Source organism: Lipophrys pholis (genome assembly GCF_963383615.2).
Source record: "Lipophrys pholis genome assembly, chromosome: 14".
NCBI lineage: Eukaryota > Metazoa > Chordata > Actinopteri > Blenniiformes > Blenniidae > Lipophrys > Lipophrys pholis.
This window is the reverse complement of record NC_137633.1, coordinates 15,353,085-15,361,419: the sequence shown is the minus strand read 5'-3', so window position 1 is coordinate 15,361,419 and position 8,335 is coordinate 15,353,085.

Sequence of the window (8,335 nt, the reverse complement as noted above, 5' to 3'; positions counted from 1 at the left end):
CTGTCATTCTTCCTCCAGCCTGATTACCTCCCAGGTTAACATGGGCATGAGTCCAGTGCAGACGGTAATAGAGAGAGATATGACATCTCCAGCCCCCGAAGTGTCTGCAGCTCCTGCAATGTTTACAGCTCCCAAAGTATCTTCATCTATCGAAACGTCTTCACCTCTCGAAGCGTCTTCACCTCTCGAAGCATCTTTACCGCCCGATATGTCTTCACCTCTCAAAGCGTCTTTACCTCCCGATACGTCTTCACCTCTCGAAGCGTCTTTACCTCCCGATACGTCTTCACCTCTCGAAGCGTCTTTACCTCCCGATACGTCTTCACCTCTCGAAGCGTCTTTACCTCCCTGTAGGAGCCAAATGTGATATTGGATTGTGTACAAATGTTTGACCTGTGTGGGTGTGTCACTGACGTCATGCGCATATAGATTGGGGCAATGAAGGAGGAGACAGGTGTTGACCCCTGAAGGGCACACAGGTTTTTGACCGCTCTGGCGGAGTTTAACGGAAAATACTTCTGGTTTGTGCTCTGGAGAATTGAACTTAAGAACTTAACTGAAATAAAGAGATTGTTTATATCTTACCGGAGCGTTGGACTCAATTGATGGACACAAAGCAAAAAAGGTAAACAATAGCCGCCTAGCGCGTCAGACCCACCTACCGAGGCAACAGCTCACCAGCCCAGTATTGGGTGGCTGGTATACTCCCGATACGTCTTCACCTCTCGAAGCGTCTTCACCTCCCGATACGTCTTCACCTCTCGAAGTGTCTTCACCTCTCGAAGCATCTTTACCTCCCGATACGTCTTCACCTCTCAAAGTGTCTTTACTTCTCGATACGTCTTCACTTCCTGAAAAGTCTTCACCTCTCGAAGCATCTTCACCTCTTGAAGCGTCTTTACCTCCCGATACATCTTCACCTCTCAAAGTATCTTTACCTCCCGATACATCTTCACCTCTCGAAGCGTCTTCACCTCCCGATACGTCTTCACCTCTCGAAGCGTCTTCACCTCCCGATACGTCTTCACCTCTCGAAGCATCTTTACCTCCCGATACGTCTTCACCTCTCAAAGTGTCTTTACTTCTCGATACGTCTTCACTTCCTGAAGAGTCTTCACCTCTCGAAGCATCTTCACCTCTTGAAGCGTCTTTACCTCCCGATACATCTTCACCTCTCAAAGTGTCTTTACCTCCCGATACATCTTCACCTCTCGAAGCGTCTTTACCTCCCGATACATCTTCACCTCTCGAAGCGTCTTTACCTCCCGATACATCTTCACCTCTCGAAGCGTCTTTACCTCCCGATACATCTTCACCTCTCGAAGCGTCTTCACCTCTCGAAGCATCTTCACCTCTCGAAGCATCTTCACCTCTTGAAGCGTCTTTACCTCCCGATACATCTTCACCTCTCAAAGTATCTTTACCTCCCGATACATCTTCACCTCTCGAAGCGTCTTCACCTCTCGAAGCATCTTTACCTCCCGATATGTCTTCACCTCCTGAAGAGTCTTCACCTCTCGAAGCATCTTCACCTCTTGAAGCTTCTTTACCTCCCGATACATCTTCACCTCTCGAAGCATCTTTACCTCCCAATACGTCTTCACCTCCTGAAGAGTCTTCACCTCTCGAAGCATCTTCACCTCTTGAAGTGTCTTTACCTCCCGATACATCTTCACCTCTCGAAACGTCTTCACCTCCTGAAGAGTCTTCACCTCTCGAAGCATCTTCACCTCTTGAAGTGTCTTTACCTCCCGATACATCTTCACCTCTCGAAACGTCTTCACCTCCTGAAGAGTCTTCACCTCTCGAAGCATCTTCACCTCTTGAAGCGTCTTTATCTCCCGATACATCTTCACCTCTCAAAGCATCTTTACCTCCCGATACGTCTTCACCTCTCGAAGCATCTTTACCTCCCGATAAGTCTTCACCTCTCGAAGTGTCTTTACCTCCCGATACGTCTTCACCTCTCGAAGTGTCTTTACCTCCCGATACGTCTTCACCTCTCGAAGCGTCTTTACCTCCCGATACATCTTCACCTCTCGAAGCGTCTTTACCTCCCGATACATCTTCACCTCTCGAAGCGTCTTCACCTCTCGAAGCATCTTCACCTCTTGAAGCGTCTTTACCTCCCGATACATCTTCACCTCTCAAAGTATCTTTACCTCCCGATACATCTTCACCTCTCGAAGCGTCTTCACCTCTCGAAGCATCTTTACCTCCCGATATGTCTTCACCTCCTGAAGAGTCTTCACCTCTCGAAGCATCTTCACCTCTTGAAGCTTCTTTACCTCCCGATACATCTTCACCTCTCGAAGCATCTTTACCTCCCAATACGTCTTCACCTCCTGAAGAGTCTTCACCTCTCGAAGCATCTTCACCTCTTGAAGTGTCTTTACCTCCCGATACATCTTCACCTCTTGAAACGTCTTCACCTCCTGAAGAGTCTTCACCTCTCGAAGCATCTTCACCTCTTGAAGTGTCTTTACCTCCCGATACATCTTCACCTCTCGAAACGTCTTCACCTCCTGAAGAGTCTTCACCTCTCGAAGCATCTTCACCTCTATAAGCGTCTTTATCTCCCGATACATCTTCACCTCTCAAAGCATCTTTACCTCCCGATAAGTCTTCACCTCTCGAAGTGTCTTTACCTCCCGATACGTCTTCACCTCTCAAAGTGTCTTCACCTCTCGAAGCTTCTTCACATCTTGAAGCATCTTTATCTCCCGATACGTCTTCACCTCTCGAAGCATCTTTACCTCCCGATACGTCTTCACCTCCTGAAGAGTCTTCATCTCCGGATATGTCTTCACCTCCTGAAGAGTCTTCACCTCTCGAAGCGTCTTCCCGTCTTGAAGCGTCTTTACCTCCCGATATGTCTTCACCCCTCGAAGTGTCTTTACCTCCCGATACGTCTTCACCCCTCGAAGTGTCTTTACCTCCCGATACGTCTTCACCTCTCAAAGTATCTTTACCTCCTGATACATCTTCACATCCCGAAGTGCGTGCAGCTCTCAAAGTATCTTTACCTCCGGAAGCATCGTTAACTCCCGAAGCGTCGTTACCTCCCGAAGCGTCTTCACCTCTCGTAGCGTCTTTACTTCCCGAAACGTCTTCACCTCCCGAAGCATCTTTACCTCCCGAAGTGCGTCCGGCTTTCAAAGTGTGTGCAGCTCCCAAAGTGCTTGCCACTCTGAAGTGCCAAGTACGTGGAGCTCGCAGACTACGTGCAGTTCGCAAAGTGCATCCAGCTCCCAAAGTCTGTGCAAGTCCCGTAGTGCGTCCAGCTCACAAAGTGTGTGGTGAAGCTCACAAAGTGCGTGTAACTCATGACGTGCGTGTAGCTCACGAAGTGCGTGTAGCTCATGAAGTGTGTGCAGCTCCTAATTTGTCTGCAGCAGAAATCTCCTCACTGGACTCAGCCTCCACTGGTCATTCCAGTAAAGTGATGAAGACAATCCGCATAGTTTGGAGGAGGATCGAAACCGTATTTTGTTGCTGCATCTGGCCCCAAGTTGAGGACTAAAGTTTTTGGATAGCTCTATCGTGTCAATTCAGTGCCAAAATCACAAGGGCATAAAAAATCTAATCGTTTGATCACTCCATGCCTTTTATAGGGTTATATTTATGCTAAAATTCTGAGCGAGCAATGGGAAACTTTGAGCAGAGAAAACTACAAGTGCACAAGTAGTATTTTGAGGTGCAACCAACATGGAGGGAAATGGAAGGGAAAAACACATGGGAGGATGCAATCCTATTGTCTCTAACAGTGAACCCAGAATGGCAGACTGCATAGAACAATTCAAGTTAAAATAATCCAACAGAGGAAAAATTTAAATTGCCTTTACATAGAGCCGGTTCTTGAGGAGACGCTCCAGGACTTGGTGGACATGTTGAGTGTGTTCCTTAACATTGCGGGAGTAGATAAGAATGTCATCCAGGTAGATGAAGACAAAGCGGTCAACCATGTCTCTGAGGATGTCGTTCATGAGTCCTTGGAAAACTGCAGGGGCGTTAGTGAGTCCAAAGGGCATCACAAGGTACTCAAAGTGTCCCAGAGGTGTGTTGAACGCTGTCTTCCATTCATCCCCCTCACGGATGCGTACGAGGTGATAGGCGTTTCGAAGGTCCAGCTTGGTGAATATAGTGGCGCCGTGGAGGGGAGTGAACGCAGAGCTGAGCAGAGGTAAAGGGTACCGGTTCTTGATGGTGATGTCGTTGAGTCCCCGGAAGTCTATGCACGGTCGTAGTGAGCCGTCCTTCTTGCCCACAAAGAAGAACCCGGCTCCTACTGGAGAAGAAGATGGTCGAATGAGGCCTGCAGCCAGGGACTCCCGAATGTAGGTCTCCATGGCGGTGCGTTCAGGTCGGGACAGATTATACAGGCGGCTGTGAGGCAGCGTGGCTCCTGGTAAGAGGTCAATAGGGCAGTCATATGGGCGATGTGGGGGCAACGAGAGAGCCTTGTCCTTATCGAACACTGGAGCCAGGTCACGATATGCCTCAGAGACCAGGGAGAGGTCCGTGGCATCCGGGGGTGCAGGCCTGGTGGGCGTAGACGGAGTCAGGGCCGACCGCAGACAGTGGTTAAGGCAGTAGGCGCTCCAGGAACTGACCTCCTCCCTCACCCAGTCGATCCGCGGGTTGTGAGTACGCAACCAAGGGTACCCCAGAACCAGCGGGGGGCGAGAGTGGTCGATGAGGTGAAAGGAGAGGATCTCCTGGTGGTTACCTGCAAGCACCAGAGTGACGGGGACAGTCTTATGGGTGACCCGAGCCAGATGGAGACCGTTGAGAGACCGGGCTTCTAATTGGGATTCCAAGGGGACAGACGGGATGCTTAGTTGTTCTGCTAACTGGTAGTCCATGAAGTTCTCCTCTGCTCCGGAATCCACTAACGCAGAGACCATCAGAGTCTGGGTCTGGAAACAGAGCGTCCCGGATAATTGGAGTCGCTGGGGGGCATCAGAGAGGTTTCGGCTCACCAGTAACCCCCTTACTACTGGCGGGCCCGTCCTTTTCCCGGGCGTGTAGGACAACGGGTGATGTAGTGTCCCAGTTCACCACAGTAGAGGCAAGCGTCATTAGACCGGCGTAGTTGTCTCTCCTGCGGGGTGAGCTGGGCATGTCCAATCTGCATGGCTTCTGGCTCGGAGCTAGGACCTGGGGAATCTGCCCGCGGCTGTCTGGGGAGTGCAGGAGTTCAGTGCAGAGATCGCTCCCTGCGACGCTCCCTGCGACGGTTGTCGATCTGGATGCTAAGTTTAATCAGCTTGTCGAGGTCTTCAGTTCGGTCTCGGGTGGCGATCTCATCCTGGAGGTGATCCTGCAATCCCCGGTAGAATGCAGACTGGAGCGAACGGTCATTCCAACCACTACCCGCTGCTAGGGTCTGGAACTCGATCGCAAATTCAGCCACACTGCGGTTGCCCTGGCGGATGAGGGTGAGTCGGTCACTGGCCTCCCTTCCACGAACTGGGTGGTCAAATATCCGCTTCATTTCATCCGTGAACGTCTGGTACGAGCGACACTCAGGAGCCTGGCCCTCCCACAACGCTGTTCCCCAAGTTCTGGCGGTTCCGGACAGGAGTCCAATAAGGTAGGCAATCCAGGATCGGTCGGAGGAATAGGACTGGGGCTGTAGTTCAAACACCAGGCCCACCTGGGTCAGGAAGGCCTGGCATGATCCCAGATCACCTGCGTACCTCTCTGGAACGGGAGCAAAGGGTTCTCTGAAGTGGGCTGCAGGAGGTGGGCCCAGGTCTGGCACTGAGACCGAAGGCTCAGGTAACCGGAAGGCCGGGTTCTGCTGGACAGTCAGGCTGGTCATCTGGGAGGTCAGGCTGGCCACCTGGGAAGTCAGGCTGGCCACCTGGGAGGTCAGGCTGGCCACCTGGTCTAGAATTGCCCGATTGTTGGCTACTAGGCTCTGCAGAAAGGCGTCATGCTGACCCAGTCTGGCGTCTTGGCTGGAGAGGCACTGCTGGAGAGACTGGTCCATATCTGATCCTGGCTGGTGATCTGCTGAGCTCATCTTGGCGGGACCGTACTGTTACGGTGGGGAGACAGAGGCTCAAGCGCAGAAAGTCACCAGAACAGAGATGAAGTGAACCAAGGATTTTATTTAACATAAGAAATAATAATTTTAGAGTTCTCCTCCAGAAGAGATAAAGTCTTGGGGAGAGTGGCTCACGGGTCAGGCTAGCGTGGACGGAGTCAGGCTGACGGAGCGAGGGGACGTGTCCTTGTCCGGACGGGGGCTCCCGGGAATCAGCACCAGAGCCGAGTACAGAGCTGATTGGGGCAGAGCAGGTTGAAGCTGTGGTCCAGTGGGCGGCGGCCGAGGCGGTGTGGGACGAGCTGGTGCTGGCTGGGCCCGAGCGTGGAGTGTTGACGACGTCACTCTGATGATGAGGAGGAGTGAGAGAGTGTATGAGCAGGTAGCAAGAGGTAGAGTTAACAGACAAACACCACAACTACTAACTCTTGTTGATTTTACGGTCCCGCATCGAGTGGAGTGAGGAGCCCGTTTAAAAAGCAGAGCCACTCCTCCAAAACGCCTCCACCTGCTACCCGCAGCTGTACTGAATCCTGGTAATTAACCCAGCCAGCTCTTCCATCCCAAACACCACCTCCAGGCACGCCCACCTGAAACACACTGCAGGGAAAAAAAGCACACACCTGCAGCCAATAACCCCTCCCCCTAAGGGGCTGCAGGAGAGCCGATCATGACAGTTCAGCCATGCTGCACATGGACGCGCACGGTCTTGAAACAAGAAAATTATTACAACAGATACAGTCTGGCTCAGATACATTGGGAGAGAAACTGTTATATAATAAAAACCAAAGCTGCACAAACAATAATTCTTTGAGCACAAACCAGCACTAACGCAGCACTAACGATTGAGGCCATTTTTGTTCAGTTTGGACAAAGTGGAGGAGCTGTGTGAACTTAGAAGTTGCACCGTTGCTGCTGCACCAGTGCGAGTGACCTCCACCTTGCACTCGGGCGTGCGTGCGCACACATGCACGCCTTTTCAAATACTATTTATTTAACAACACCGCGGTCTTTAGACGAAGTGCAGACGCTCCTCTCAGTAACGGGAGAGGAGCAGATTCAGTGGGAGCTGGACGCTGCTGTCTGCTGGATTTATAAATTTGTATCATTTTGTTGGCCAATCCCACAGTATTAAAGAAAACAAACGTTAATTAATTAAATGACTTGGATCAGCTGTTTCCATAATACATATGTATCATGCATATATAAAGAAGAAGAGGAAATATTTAAGCCTTTTGTTGTTTTTCTTTAGAACATTATAATGTAGCAATAAAAAAGTACAATTGTTAAATAATTGAATATTTCATAAAATGACATTCTTATTTGACTTTTTAAAAAAGCTTGAACAATTTTGATTTATATATTAGGAGTGTAGATAACCAACCAACCAACCAACCAACCAACCAGTCTTATGCATACTATTAATAATATACATGATGAGTGTAGTTACACTTGTATTATTTTAATAGTTAAATGAAGGCTGAACTCAATTAGTCTAATGAAAACACAAATATAAAAAAAAAAAGTATTTACCTTTCAAAGTTTAAATACATACACGTTTCGCAGAACAAACTGTACGTACGCACACATAATGTCTAGAAGAGTAGCAGAAATTTGTCCAACCGGTTTTCTTTGCTGTGCGTCAGTGAATCATCACAGCAACATCTCACCATCCTGACAGGACTGGTCCGTCCCCCGCAGCTCGTAAACAACAGTCTCTTGTCACAGGACGACAGGATTTCATCAGGAAATACAGGACTTTATTGTAGGGACATGCAAAGTGAAATGCCAACTCTGCGACACTATTTCGACTTTCAAAAATGAAGCAACCAAATGTTTGTGTAATGAAAGCCTCTGCCGTTTGCGCAATTATAGAGGAAACACGTGCTACAGCAGGTATACAGTAGGTCCGCGTCAAGAATGCTCAAAAAGGGGCTTTTAGGAAAAGAGTCATACAAAATACATTTTAATAAAATGGACAATAGAGTGAAAACGTCCACAAAAAGGCGATTGAGTCTAGCTTTTGAGACCAGGCGTGAGTAAAACAATAATTTAACTTCCTGAAGAGAATTTTACTGAGACGCCATGATGTGACTGTATATGAGGGCCATTTTACGGCGGTTCATTTGACGTTTCCTGGATGAAAGAAACTTTGTGAAGCACCAGGAACAACATTTGGATATCCTACCAATTACGACCTCTGTTCTAATATATAAAGGTTATTGGAACTTGAAATGGCCTCCACATACTTAGATGATGCTTAATGTTTGCTCAAAAATA